Raw genomic sequence first — 14573 nt, 5'->3', positions numbered from 1 at the left:
GTACTGTTAGTCACAGTGTCTGACTGTTAGAAGTATCACTGTTAGTCCCAGTGTCTGACTGTTAGAAGTAGTACTGTTAGTCCCAGTGTGTGATTGTTAGAAGTAGTACTGTTAGTCCCAGTGAATGACTGTTAGAAGTAGTAATGTTATTCCCAGTGTCTGCATGTTAGAAGTAGTAGTGGTAGTCCCAGTGTCTGACTGTTAGAAGTAGTAGTGTTAGTCCCAGTGTCTGACTGTTAGAAGTAGTAGTGTTAGTCCCAGTGTATGACTGGTAGAAGTAGTAGTGTTTTGTCCCAGTGTCTGACAGTTAGAAATAGTAGTGTTAGTCCCAGTGTCTGACTGTTAGAAGTAGTACTGTTAGTCCCAGTGTCTGACTGTTAGAAGTAGTACTGTTAGTCCCAGTATCTGACTTTTAGAAGTAGTACTGTTAGTAGTAGTGTCTGACTGTTAGAAGTAGTACTGTTAGTCACAGTGTCTGACTGTTAGAAGTAGTACTGTTAGTCCCTGTGTATGACTGTTAGAAGTAGTAATGGTTGTCCCAGTGTGTGACTGTTAGAAGTAGTAGTGTTAGTCCCTGTGTCTGACTGTTAGAAGTAGTACTGTTAGTCCCAGTGTATGACTGTTAGAAGTAGTAATGTTAGTCCCAGTGTATGACTGTTAGAAGTAGTAGTGTCTTGTCCCAGTGTACGACTCTTATAAGTAGTACTGTTAGTCGCAGTGTCTGAATGTTAGAAGTAGCAGTGTTAGTCCCAGTTTATGACTGTTAGAAGTAGTAGTGTTAGTCCCAGTGTATGATTGTTAGAAGTAGTAATGTTAGTCCCAGCGTCTGAATGTTAGAAGTAGTAGTGTCTTGTCCCAGTGTACGACTCTTATAAGTAGTACTGTTAGTCGCAGTGTCTGAATGTTAGAAGTAGCAGTGTTAGTCCCAGTGTCTGACTGTTAGAAGTAGGAGTGTTAGTCCCAGTGTGTGACTGTTAGAAGTAGTAGTGTTAGTCCCAGTGTCTGACTGTTAGAAGTAGTACTGTTAGTTCCTGTGTATGACTGTTAGAAGTAGTAATGGTAGTCCCAGTGTGTGACTGTTAGAAGAAGTAGTGTTAGTCCCAGTGTCTGACTGTTAGAAGTAGTACTGTTAGTCCCAGTGTATGACTGTTAGAAGTAGTAATGTTAGTCCCAGTGTATGACTGTTAGAAGTAGTAGTGTCTTGTCCCAGTGTACGACTCTTATAAGTAGTACTGTTAGTCGCAGTGTCTGAATGTTAGAAGTAGCAGTGTTAGTCCCAGTTTATGACTGTTAGAAGTAGTAGTGTTAGTCCCAGTGTATGATTGTTAGAAGTAGAAATGTTAGTCCCAGCGTCTGAATGTTAGAAGTAGTAGTGTTAGTCCCAGTGTATGACTGGTAGAAGTAGTAGTGTTTTGTCCCAGTGTCTGACAGTTAGAAATAGTAGTGTTAGTCCCAGTGTCTGACTGTTAGAAGTAGTACTGTTAGTCCCAGTGTCTGACTGTTAGAAGTAGTACTGTTAGTCCCAGTATCTGACTTTTAGAAGTAGTACTGTTAGTAGTAGTGTCTGACTGTTAGAAGTAGTACTGTTAGTCACAGTGTCTGACTGTTAGAAGTAGTACTGTTAGTCCCTGTGTATGACTGTTAGAAGTAGTAATGGTTGTCCCAGTGTGTGACTGTTAGAAGTAGTAGTGTTAGTCCCTGTGTCTGACTGTTAGAAGTAGTACTGTTAGTCCCAGCGTCTGAATGTTAGAAGTAGTAGTGTCTTGTCCCAGTGTACGACTCTTATAAGTAGTACTGTTAGTCGCAGTGTCTGAATGTTAGAAGTAGCAGTGTTAGTCCCAGTGTCTGACTGTTAGAAGTAGGAGTGTTAGTCCCAGTGTGTGACTGTTAGAAGTAGTAGTGTTAGTCCCAGTGTCTGACTGTTAGAAGTAGTACTGTTAGTTCCTGTGTATGACTGTTAGAAGTAGTAATGGTAGTCCCAGTGTGTGACTGTTAGAAGAAGTAGTGTTAGTCCCAGTGTCTGACTGTTAGAAGTAGTACTGTTAGTCCCAGTGTATGACTGTTAGAAGTAGTAATGTTAGTCCCAGTGTATGACTGTTAGAAGTAGTAGTGTCTTGTCCCAGTGTACGACTCTTATAAGTAGTACTGTTAGTCGCAGTGTCTGAATGTTAGAAGTAGCAGTGTTAGTCCCAGTTTATGACTGTTAGAAGTAGTAGTGTTAGTCCCAGTGTATGATTGTTAGAAGTAGAAATGTTAGTCCCAGCGTCTGAATGTTAGAAGTAGTAGTGTTAGTCCCAGTGTCTGCATGTTAGAAGTAGTAATGTTAGTCCCAGTGTATGACTGTTAGAAGTAGTAGTGTCTTGTCCCAGTGTACGACTCTTATAAGTAGTCCTGTTAGTCCCAGGGTCTGAATGTTAGAAGTAGCAGTGTTAGTCCCAGTGTGTGACTGTTAGAAGTAGTACTGTTAGTCCCAGTGTATGACTGTTAGAAGTAGTAATGTTAGTCCCAGTGTATGACTGTTAGAAGTAGTAGTGTCTTGTCCCAGTGTACGACTCTTATAAGTAGTACTGTTAGTCCCAGTGTCTGAATGTTAGAAGTAGCAGTGTTAGTCCCAGTTTATGACTGTTAGAAGTAGTAGTGTTAGTCCCAGTGTATGATTGTTAGAAGTAGTAATGTTAGTCCCAGCGTCTGAATGTTAGAAGTAGTAGTGGTAGTCCCAGTGTCTGCATGTTAGAAGTAGTAATGTTAGTCCCAGTGTATGACTGTTAGAAGTAGTAGTGTCTTGTCCCAGTGTACGACTCTTAAAAGTAGTACTGTTAGTCCCAGTGTCTGAATGTTAGAAGTAGCAGTGTTAGTCCCAGTTTATGACTGTTAGAAGTAGTACTGTTAGTCACAGTGTCTGACTGTTAGAAGTATCACTGTTAGTCCCAGTGTCTGACTGTTAGAAGTAGTACTGTTAGTCCCAGTGTGTGATTGTTAGAAGTAGTACTGTTAGTCCCAGTGAATGACTGTTAGAAGTAGTAATGTTATTCCCAGTGTCTGCATGTTAGAAGTAGTAGTGGTAGTCCCAGTGTCTGACTGTTAGAAGTAGTAGTGTTAGTCCCAGTGTCTGACTGTTAGAAGTAGTAGTGTTAGTCCCAGTGTATGACTGGTAGAAGTAGTAGTGTTTTGTCCCAGTGTCTGACAGTTAGAAATAGTAGTGTTAGTCCCAGTGTCTGACTGTTAGAAGTAGTACTGTTAGTCCCAGTGTCTGACTGTTAGAAGTAGTACTGTTAGTCCCAGTATCTGACTTTTAGAAGTAGTACTGTTAGTAGTAGTGTCTGACTGTTAGAAGTAGTACTGTTAGTCACAGTGTCTGACTGTTAGAAGTAGTACTGTTAGTCCCTGTGTATGACTGTTAGAAGTAGTAATGGTTGTCCCAGTGTGTGACTGTTAGAAGTAGTAGTGTTAGTCCCTGTGTCTGACTGTTAGAAGTAGTACTGTTAGTCCCAGTGTATGACTGTTAGAAGTAGTAATGTTAGTCCCAGTGTATGACTGTTAGAAGTAGTAGTGTCTTGTCCCAGTGTACGACTCTTATAAGTAGTACTGTTAGTCGCAGTGTCTGAATGTTAGAAGTAGCAGTGTTAGTCCCAGTTTATGACTGTTAGAAGTAGTAGTGTTAGTCCCAGTGTATGATTGTTAGAAGTAGTAATGTTAGTCCCAGCGTCTGAATGTTAGAAGTAGTAGTGTCTTGTCCCAGTGTACGACTCTTATAAGTAGTACTGTTAGTCGCAGTGTCTGAATGTTAGAAGTAGCAGTGTTAGTCCCAGTGTCTGACTGTTAGAAGTAGGAGTGTTAGTCCCAGTGTGTGACTGTTAGAAGTAGTAGTGTTAGTCCCAGTGTCTGACTGTTAGAAGTAGTACTGTTAGTTCCTGTGTATGACTGTTAGAAGTAGTAATGGTAGTCCCAGTGTGTGACTGTTAGAAGAAGTAGTGTTAGTCCCAGTGTCTGACTGTTAGAAGTAGTACTGTTAGTCCCAGTGTATGACTGTTAGAAGTAGTAATGTTAGTCCCAGTGTATGACTGTTAGAAGTAGTAGTGTCTTGTCCCAGTGTACGACTCTTATAAGTAGTACTGTTAGTCGCAGTGTCTGAATGTTAGAAGTAGCAGTGTTAGTCCCAGTTTATGACTGTTAGAAGTAGTAGTGTTAGTCCCAGTGTATGATTGTTAGAAGTAGAAATGTTAGTCCCAGCGTCTGAATGTTAGAAGTAGTAGTGTTAGTCCCAGTGTATGACTGGTAGAAGTAGTAGTGTTTTGTCCCAGTGTCTGACAGTTAGAAATAGTAGTGTTAGTCCCAGTGTCTGACTGTTAGAAGTAGTACTGTTAGTCCCAGTGTCTGACTGTTAGAAGTAGTACTGTTAGTCCCAGTATCTGACTTTTAGAAGTAGTACTGTTAGTAGTAGTGTCTGACTGTTAGAAGTAGTACTGTTAGTCACAGTGTCTGACTGTTAGAAGTAGTACTGTTAGTCCCTGTGTATGACTGTTAGAAGTAGTAATGGTTGTCCCAGTGTGTGACTGTTAGAAGTAGTAGTGTTAGTCCCTGTGTCTGACTGTTAGAAGTAGTACTGTTAGTCCCAGTGTATGACTGTTAGAAGTAGTAATGTTAGTCCCAGTGTATGACTGTTAGAAGTAGTAGTGTCTTGTCCCAGTGTACGACTCTTATAAGTAGTACTGTTAGTCGCAGTGTCTGAATGTTAGAAGTAGCAGTGTTAGTCCCAGTTTATGACTGTTAGAAGTAGTAGTGTTAGTCCCAGTGTATGATTGTTAGAAGTAGTAATGTTAGTCCCAGCGTCTGAATGTTAGAAGTAGTAGTGTCTTGTCCCAGTGTACGACTCTTATAAGTAGTACTGTTAGTCGCAGTGTCTGAATGTTAGAAGTAGCAGTGTTAGTCCCAGTGTCTGACTGTTAGAAGTAGGAGTGTTAGTCCCAGTGTGTGACTGTTAGAAGTAGTAGTGTTAGTCCCAGTGTCTGACTGTTAGAAGTAGTACTGTTAGTTCCTGTGTATGACTGTTAGAAGTAGTAATGGTAGTCCCAGTGTGTGACTGTTAGAAGAAGTAGTGTTAGTCCCAGTGTCTGACTGTTAGAAGTAGTACTGTTAGTCCCAGTGTATGACTGTTAGAAGTAGTAATGTTAGTCCCAGTGTATGACTGTTAGAAGTAGTAGTGTCTTGTCCCAGTGTACGACTCTTATAAGTAGTACTGTTAGTCGCAGTGTCTGAATGTTAGAAGTAGCAGTGTTAGTCCCAGTTTATGACTGTTAGAAGTAGTAGTGTTAGTCCCAGTGTATGATTGTTAGAAGTAGAAATGTTAGTCCCAGCGTCTGAATGTTAGAAGTAGTAGTGTTAGTCCCAGTGTCTGCATGTTAGAAGTAGTAATGTTAGTCCCAGTGTATGACTGTTAGAAGTAGTAGTGTCTTGTCCCAGTGTACGACTCTTATAAGTAGTCCTGTTAGTCCCAGGGTCTGAATGTTAGAAGTAGCAGTGTTAGTCCCAGTGTGTGACTGTTAGAAGTAGTACTGTTAGTCCCAGTGTATGACTGTTAGAAGTAGTAATGTTAGTCCCAGTGTATGACTGTTAGAAGTAGTAGTGTCTTGTCCCAGTGTACGACTCTTATAAGTAGTACTGTTAGTCCCAGTGTCTGAATGTTAGAAGTAGCAGTGTTAGTCCCAGTTTATGACTGTTAGAAGTAGTAGTGTTAGTCCCAGTGTATGATTGTTAGAAGTAGTAATGTTAGTCCCAGCGTCTGAATGTTAGAAGTAGTAGTGGTAGTCCCAGTGTCTGCATGTTAGAAGTAGTAATGTTAGTCCCAGTGTATGACTGTTAGAAGTAGTAGTGTCTTGTCCCAGTGTACGACTCTTAAAAGTAGTACTGTTAGTCCCAGTGTCTGAATGTTAGAAGTAGCAGTGTTAGTCCCAGTTTATGACTGTTAGAAGTAGTACTGTTAGTCACAGTGTCTGACTGTTAGAAGTATCACTGTTAGTCCCAGTGTCTGACTGTTAGAAGTAGTACTGTTAGTCCCAGTGTGTGATTGTTAGAAGTAGTACTGTTAGTCCCAGTGAATGACTGTTAGAAGTAGTAATGTTATTCCCAGTGTCTGCATGTTAGAAGTAGTAGTGGTAGTCCCAGTGTCTGACTGTTAGAAGTAGTAGTGTTAGTCCCAGTGTCTGACTGTTAGAAGTAGTAGTGTTAGTCCCAGTGTATGACTGGTAGAAGTAGTAGTGTTTTGTCCCAGTGTCTGACAGTTAGAAATAGTAGTGTTAGTCCCAGTGTCTGACTGTTAGAAGTAGTACTGTTAGTCCCAGTGTCTGACTGTTAGAAGTAGTACTGTTAGTCCCAGTATCTGACTTTTAGAAGTAGTACTGTTAGTAGTAGTGTCTGACTGTTAGAAGTAGTACTGTTAGTCACAGTGTCTGACTGTTAGAAGTAGTACTGTTAGTCCCTGTGTATGACTGTTAGAAGTAGTAATGGTTGTCCCAGTGTGTGACTGTTAGAAGTAGTAGTGTTAGTCCCTGTGTCTGACTGTTAGAAGTAGTACTGTTAGTCCCAGTGTATGACTGTTAGAAGTAGTAATGTTAGTCCCAGTGTATGACTGTTAGAAGTAGTAGTGTCTTGTCCCAGTGTACGACTCTTATAAGTAGTACTGTTAGTCGCAGTGTCTGAATGTTAGAAGTAGCAGTGTTAGTCCCAGTTTATGACTGTTAGAAGTAGTAGTGTTAGTCCCAGTGTATGATTGTTAGAAGTAGTAATGTTAGTCCCAGCGTCTGAATGTTAGAAGTAGTAGTGTCTTGTCCCAGTGTACGACTCTTATAAGTAGTACTGTTAGTCGCAGTGTCTGAATGTTAGAAGTAGCAGTGTTAGTCCCAGTGTCTGACTGTTAGAAGTAGGAGTGTTAGTCCCAGTGTGTGACTGTTAGAAGTAGTAGTGTTAGTCCCAGTGTCTGACTGTTAGAAGTAGTACTGTTAGTTCCTGTGTATGACTGTTAGAAGTAGTAATGGTAGTCCCAGTGTGTGACTGTTAGAAGAAGTAGTGTTAGTCCCAGTGTCTGACTGTTAGAAGTAGTACTGTTAGTCCCAGTGTATGACTGTTAGAAGTAGTAATGTTAGTCCCAGTGTATGACTGTTAGAAGTAGTAGTGTCTTGTCCCAGTGTACGACTCTTATAAGTAGTACTGTTAGTCGCAGTGTCTGAATGTTAGAAGTAGCAGTGTTAGTCCCAGTTTATGACTGTTAGAAGTAGTAGTGTTAGTCCCAGTGTATGATTGTTAGAAGTAGAAATGTTAGTCCCAGCGTCTGAATGTTAGAAGTAGTAGTGTTAGTCCCAGTGTCTGCATGTTAGAAGTAGTAATGTTAGTCCCAGTGTATGACTGTTAGAAGTAGTAGTGTCTTGTCCCAGTGTACGACTCTTATAAGTAGTCCTGTTAGTCCCAGGGTCTGAATGTTAGAAGTAGCAGTGTTAGTCCCAGTGTGTGACTGTTAGAAGTAGTACTGTTAGTCCCAGTGTATGACTGTTAGAAGTAGTAATGTTAGTCCCAGTGTATGACTGTTAGAAGTAGTAGTGTCTTGTCCCAGTGTACGACTCTTATAAGTAGTACTGTTAGTCCCAGTGTCTGAATGTTAGAAGTAGCAGTGTTAGTCCCAGTTTATGACTGTTAGAAGTAGTAGTGTTAGTCCCAGTGTATGATTGTTAGAAGTAGTAATGTTAGTCCCAGCGTCTGAATGTTAGAAGTAGTAGTGGTAGTCCCAGTGTCTGCATGTTAGAAGTAGTAATGTTAGTCCCAGTGTATGACTGTTAGAAGTAGTAGTGTCTTGTCCCAGTGTACGACTCTTAAAAGTAGTACTGTTAGTCCCAGTGTCTGAATGTTAGAAGTAGCAGTGTTAGTCCCAGTTTATGACTGTTAGAAGTAGTACTGTTAGTCACAGTGTCTGACTGTTAGAAGTATCACTGTTAGTCCCAGTGTCTGACTGTTAGAAGTAGTACTGTTAGTCCCAGTGTGTGATTGTTAGAAGTAGTACTGTTAGTCCCAGTGAATGACTGTTAGAAGTAGTAATGTTATTCCCAGTGTCTGCATGTTAGAAGTAGTAGTGGTAGTCCCAGTGTCTGACTGTTAGAAGTAGTAGTGTTAGTCCCAGTGTCTGACTGTTAGAAGTAGTAGTGTTAGTCCCAGTGTATGACTGGTAGAAGTAGTAGTGTTTTGTCCCAGTGTCTGACAGTTAGAAATAGTAGTGTTAGTCCCAGTGTATGATTGTTAGAAGTAGAAATGTTAGTCCCAGCGTCTGAATGTTAGAAGTAGTAGTGTTAGTCCCAGTGTCTGCATGTTAGAAGTAGTAATGTTAGTCCCAGTGTATGACTGTTAGAAGTAGTAGTGTCTTGTCCCAGTGTACGACTCTTATAAGTAGTCCTGTTAGTCCCAGGGTCTGAATGTTAGAAGTAGCAGTGTTAGTCCCAGTGTGTGACTGTTAGAAGTAGTACTGTTAGTCCCAGTGTATGACTGTTAGAAGTAGTAATGTTAGTCCCAGTGTATGACTGTTAGAAGTAGTAGTGTCTTGTCCCAGTGTACGACTCTTATAAGTAGTACTGTTAATCCCAGTGTCTGAATGTTAGAAGTAGCAGTGTTAGTCCCAGTTTATGACTGTTAGAAGTAGTAGTGTTAGTCCCAGTGTATGATTGTTAGAAGTAGTAATGTTAGTCCCAGCGTCTGAATGTTAGAAGTAGTAGTGGTAGTCCCAGTGTCTGCATGTTAGAAGTAGTAATGTTAGTCCCAGTGTATGACTGTTAGAAGTAGTAGTGTCTTGTCCCAGTGTACGACTCTTAAAAGTAGTACTGTTAGTCCCAGTGTCTGAATGTTAGAAGTAGCAGTGTTAGTCCCAGTTTATGACTGTTAGACACTGTGACTAACAGTACTACTTCTAACAGTCAGACACTGGGACTAACAGTGATACTTCTAACAGTCAGACACTGTGACTAACAGTACTACTTCTGACTGTTAGAAGTATCACTGTTAGTCCCAGTGTCTGACTGTTAGAAGTAGTACTGTTAGTCCCAGTGTGTGATTGTTAGAAGTAGTACTGTTAGTCCCAGTGAATGACTGTTAGAAGTAGTAATGTTATTCCCAGTGTCTGCATGTTAGAAGTAGTAGTGGTAGTCCCAGTGTCTGACTGTTAGAAGTAGTAGTGTTAGTCCCAGTGTCTGACTGTTAGAAGTAGTAGTGTTAGTCCCAGTGTATGACTGGTAGAAGTAGTAGTGTTTTGTCCCAGTGTCTGACAGTTAGAAATAGTAGTGTTAGTCCCAGTGTCTGACTGTTAGAAGTAGTACTGTTAGTCCCAGTGTCTGACTGTTAGAAGTAGTACTGTTAGTCCCAGTATCTGACTTTTAGAAGTAGTACTGTTAGTAGTAGTGTCTGACTGTTAGAAGTAGTACTGTTAGTCACAGTGTCTGACTGTTAGAAGTAGTACTGTTAGTCCCTGTGTATGACTGTTAGAAGTAGTAATGGTTGTCCCAGTGTGTGACTGTTAGAAGTAGTAGTGTTAGTCCCTGTGTCTGACTGTTAGAAGTAGTACTGTTAGTCCCAGTGTATGACTGTTAGAAGTAGTAATGTTAGTCCCAGTGTATGACTGTTAGAAGTAGTAGTGTCTTGTCCCAGTGTACGACTCTTATAAGTAGTACTGTTAGTCGCAGTGTCTGAATGTTAGAAGTAGCAGTGTTAGTCCCAGTTTATGACTGTTAGAAGTAGTAGTGTTAGTCCCAGTGTATGATTGTTAGAAGTAGTAATGTTAGTCCCAGCGTCTGAATGTTAGAAGTAGTAGTGTCTTGTCCCAGTGTACGACTCTTATAAGTAGTACTGTTAGTCCCAGTGTCTGAATGTTAGAAGTAGCAGTGTTAGTCCCAGTTTCTGACTGTTAGAAGTAGTAGTGTTAGTCCCAGTGTATGATTGTTAGAAGTAGTAATGTTAGTCCCAGCGTCTGAATGTTAGAAGTAGTAGTGGTAGTCCCAGTGTCTGCATGTTAGAAGTAGTAATGTTAGTCCCAGTGTATGTCTGTTAGAAGTAGTAGTGTCTTGTCCCAGTGTACGACTCTTAAAAGTAGTACTGTTAGTCCCAGTGTCTGAATGTTAGAAGTAGCAGTGTTAGTCCCAGTTTATGACTGTTAGAAGTAGTAGTGTTAGTCCTAGTGTCTGACTGTTAGAAGTAGTACTGTTAGTCCCAGTGTCTGACTGTTAGAAGTAGTACTGTTAGTCCCAGTATCTGACTGTTAGAAGTAGTACTGTTAGTAGTAGTGTCTGACTGTTAGAAGTAGTACTGTTAGTCCCAGTGTGTGACTGTTAGAAGTAGTACTGTTAGTCCCAGTGAATGACTGTTAGAAGTAGTAATGTTATTCCCAGTGTCTGAATGTTAGAAGTAGTACTGTTAGTCCCAATGTCTGACTGTTAGAAGTAGTACTGTTAGTCCCAGTGTCTGAATGTTAGAAGTAGCAGTGTTAGTCCCAGTTTATGAATGTTAGAAGTAGTAGTGTTAGTCCCAGTGTATGATTGTTAGAAGTAGTAATGTTAGTCCCAGCGTCTGAATGTTAGAAGTAGTAGTGGTAGTCCCAGTGTCTGCATGTTAGAAGTAGTAATGTTAGTCCCAGTGTATGACTGTTAGAAGTAGTAGTGTCTTGTCCCAGTGTACAACTCTTAAAAGTAGTACTGTTAGTCCCAGTGTCTGAATGTTAGAAGTAGCAGTGTTAGTCCCAGTTTATGACTGTTAGAAGTAGTACTGTTAGTCACAGTGTCTGACTGTTAGAAGTATCACTGTTAGTCCCAGTGTCTGACTGTTAGAAGTAGTACTGTTAGTCCCAGTGTGTGATTGTTAGAAGTAGTACTGTTAGTCCCAGTGAATGACTGTTAGAAGTAGTAATGTTATTCCCAGTGTCTGCATGTTAGAAGTAGTAGTGGTAGTCCCAGTGTCTGACTGTTAGAAGTAGTAGTGTTAGTCCCAGTGTCTGACTGTTAGAAGTAGTAGTGTTAGTCCCAGTGTATGACTGTTAGAAGTAGTAGTGTCTTGTCCCAGTGTACGACTCTTAAAAGTAGTACTGTTAGTCCCAGTGTCTGAATGTTAGAAGTAGCAGTGTTAGTCCCAGTTTATGACTGTTAGAAGTAGTACTGTTAGTCACAGTGTCTGACTGTTAGAAGTATCACTGTTAGTCCCAGTGTCTGACTGTTAGAAGTAGTACTGTTAGTCCCAGTGTGTGATTGTTAGAAGTAGTACTGTTAGTCCCAGTGAATGACTGTTAGAAGTAGTAATGTTATTCCCAGTGTCTGCATGTTAGAAGTAGTAGTGGTAGTCCCAGTGTCTGACTGTTAGAAGTAGTAGTGTTAGTCCCAGTGTCTGACTGTTAGAAGTAGTAGTGTTAGTCCCAGTGTATGACTGGTAGAAGTAGTAGTGTTTTGTCCCAGTGTCTGACAGTTAGAAATAGTAGTGTTAGTCCCAGTGTATGATTGTTAGAAGTAGAAATGTTAGTCCCAGCGTCTGAATGTTAGAAGTAGTAGTGTTAGTCCCAGTGTCTGCATGTTAGAAGTAGTAATGTTAGTCCCAGTGTATGACTGTTAGAAGTAGTAGTGTCTTGTCCCAGTGTACGACTCTTATAAGTAGTCCTGTTAGTCCCAGGGTCTGAATGTTAGAAGTAGCAGTGTTAGTCCCAGTGTGTGACTGTTAGAAGTAGTACTGTTAGTCCCAGTGTATGACTGTTAGAAGTAGTAATGTTAGTCCCAGTGTATGACTGTTAGAAGTAGTAGTGTCTTGTCCCAGTGTACGACTCTTATAAGTAGTACTGTTAGTCCCAGTGTCTGAATGTTAGAAGTAGCAGTGTTAGTCCCAGTTTATGACTGTTAGAAGTAGTAGTGTTAGTCCCAGTGTATGATTGTTAGAAGTAGTAATGTTAGTCCCAGCGTCTGAATGTTAGAAGTAGTAGTGGTAGTCCCAGTGTCTGCATGTTAGAAGTAGTAATGTTAGTCCCAGTGTATGACTGTTAGAAGTAGTAGTGTCTTGTCCCAGTGTACGACTCTTAAAAGTAGTACTGTTAGTCCCAGTGTCTGAATGTTAGAAGTAGCAGTGTTAGTCCCAGTTTATGACTGTTAGAAGTAGTACTGTTAGTCACAGTGTCTGACTGTTAGAAGTATCACTGTTAGTCCCAGTGTCTGACTGTTAGAAGTAGTACTGTTAGTCCCAGTGTGTGATTGTTAGAAGTAGTACTGTTAGTCCCAGTGAATGACTGTTAGAAGTAGTAATGTTATTCCCAGTGTCTGCATGTTAGAAGTAGTAGTGGTAGTCCCAGTGTCTGACTGTTAGAAGTAGTAGTGTTAGTCCCAGTGTCTGACTGTTAGAAGTAGTAGTGTTAGTCCCAGTGTATGACTGGTAGAAGTAGTAGTGTTTTGTCCCAGTGTCTGACAGTTAGAAATAGTAGTGTTAGTCCCAGTGTCTGACTGTTAGAAGTAGTACTGTTAGTCCCAGTGTCTGACTGTTAGAAGTAGTACTGTTAGTCCCAGTATCTGACTTTTAGAAGTAGTACTGTTAGTAGTAGTGTCTGACTGTTAGAAGTAGTACTGTTAGTCACAGTGTCTGACTGTTAGAAGTAGTACTGTTAGTCCCTGTGTATGACTGTTAGAAGTAGTAATGGTTGTCCCAGTGTGTGACTGTTAGAAGTAGTAGTGTTAGTCCCTGTGTCTGACTGTTAGAAGTAGTACTGTTAGTCCCAGTGTATGACTGTTAGAAGTAGTAATGTTAGTCCCAGTGTATGACTGTTAGAAGTAGTAGTGTCTTGTCCCAGTGTACGACTCTTATAAGTAGTACTGTTAGTCGCAGTGTCTGAATGTTAGAAGTAGCAGTGTTAGTCCCAGTTTATGACTGTTAGAAGTAGTAGTGTTAGTCCCAGTGTATGATTGTTAGAAGTAGTAATGTTAGTCCCAGCGTCTGAATGTTAGAAGTAGTAGTGTCTTGTCCCAGTGTACGACTCTTATAAGTAGTACTGTTAGTCCCAGTGTCTGAATGTTAGAAGTAGCAGTGTTAGTCCCAGTTTCTGACTGTTAGAAGTAGTAGTGTTAGTCCCAGTGTATGATTGTTAGAAGTAGTAATATTAGTCCCAGCGTCTGAATGTTAGAAGTAGTAGTGGTAGTCCCAGTGTCTGCATGTTAGAAGTAGTAATGTTAGTCCCAGTGTATGTCTGTTAGAAGTAGTAGTGTCTTGTCCCAGTGTACGACTCTTAAAAGTAGTACTGTTAGTCCCAGTGTCTGAATGTTAGAAGTAGCAGTGTTAGTCCCAGTTTATGACTGTTAGAAGTAGTAGTGTTAGTCCTAGTGTCTGACTGTTAGAAGTAGTACTGTTAGTCCCAGTGTCTAACTGTTAGAAGTAGTACTGTTAGTCCCAGTATCTGACTGTTAGAAGTAGTACTGTTAGTAGTAGTGTCTGACTGTTAGAAGTAGTACTGTTAGTCCCAGTGTGTGACTGTTAGAAGTAGTACTGTTAGTCCCAGTGAATGACTGTTAGAAGTAGTAATGTTATTCCCAGTGTCTGAATGTTAGAAGTAGTAGTGTTAGTCCCCTGTATGACTGGTAGAAGTAGTAGTGTTTTGTCCCAGTGTCTGACTGTTAGAAATAGTAGTGTTAGTCCCAGTGTCTGACTGTTAGAAGTAGTACTGTTAGTCCCAATGTCTGACTGTTAGAAGTAGTACTGTTAGTCCCAGTATCTGACTGTTAGAAGTAGTACTGTTAGTAGTAGTGTCTGACTGTTAGAAGTAGTAATGTTAGTCCCAGTGTCTGACTGTTAGAAGTAGTACTGTTAGTCCCAGAATCTGACTGTTAGAAGTAGTGCTGTTAGTCCCAGTGTCTGACTGTTAGAAGTAGTAGTGGTAGTCCCGGTGAGTGACTGTTAGAAGTAGTAGTGTTATGGCCCAGTGTCTGACTGTTAGAAGTAGGAGTGTTAGTCCCAGTGTGTGAATGTTAGAAGTAGTAGTGTTAGTCCCAGTGTCTGACTGTTAGAAGTAGTACTGTTAGTCCCTGTGTATGACTGTTAGAAGTAGTAATGGTTGTCCCAGTGTGTGACTGTTAGAAGTAGTAGTGTTAGTCCCAGTGTCTGACTGTTAGAAGTAGTACTGTTAGTCCCAGGGTATGACTGTTAGAAGTAGTAGTGTTAGTCCCAGTGTATGATTGTTAGAAGTAGTAATGTTAGTCCCAGCGTCTGAATGTTAGAAGTAGTAGTGGTAGTCCCAGTGTCTGCATGTTAGAAGTAGTAATGTTAGTCCCAGTGTATGTCTGTTAGAAGTAGTAGTGTCTTGTCCCAGTGTACGACTCTTAAAAGTAGTACTGTTAGTCCCAGTGTCTGAATGTTAGAAGTAGCAGTGTTAGTCCCAGTTTATGACTGTTAGAAGTAGTAGTGTTAGTCCTAGTGTCTGACTGTTAGAAGTAGTACTGTTAGTCCCAGTGTCTGACTGTTAGAAGTAGTACTGTTAGTCCCAGTATCTGACTGTTAGAAGTAGTACTGTTAGTAGTAGTGTCTGACTGTTAGAAGTA

The 14573-nt window shown here is 40.7% G+C and overlaps 1 protein-coding gene across 9 annotated transcripts in view; it reads right to left on the bottom strand.

The window, feature by feature from the left end:
* The window catches only part of LOC110532462 (calmodulin-binding transcription activator 1), a 617258-nt gene that overhangs the window by 310293 nt on the left and 292392 nt on the right, over positions 1-14573 (bottom strand). The gene's annotated exons all lie outside the window — the stretch shown is intronic.

This window comes from Oncorhynchus mykiss, chromosome 9 (assembly GCF_057628025.1).
Source record: "Oncorhynchus mykiss isolate SJ-2025 chromosome 9, ASM5762802v1, whole genome shotgun sequence".
Classification (NCBI taxonomy): domain Eukaryota; kingdom Metazoa; phylum Chordata; class Actinopteri; order Salmoniformes; family Salmonidae; genus Oncorhynchus; species Oncorhynchus mykiss.
Note: the sequence above shows the minus strand (reverse complement) of the source record. Positions and strands in the feature narration are given on the sequence as shown.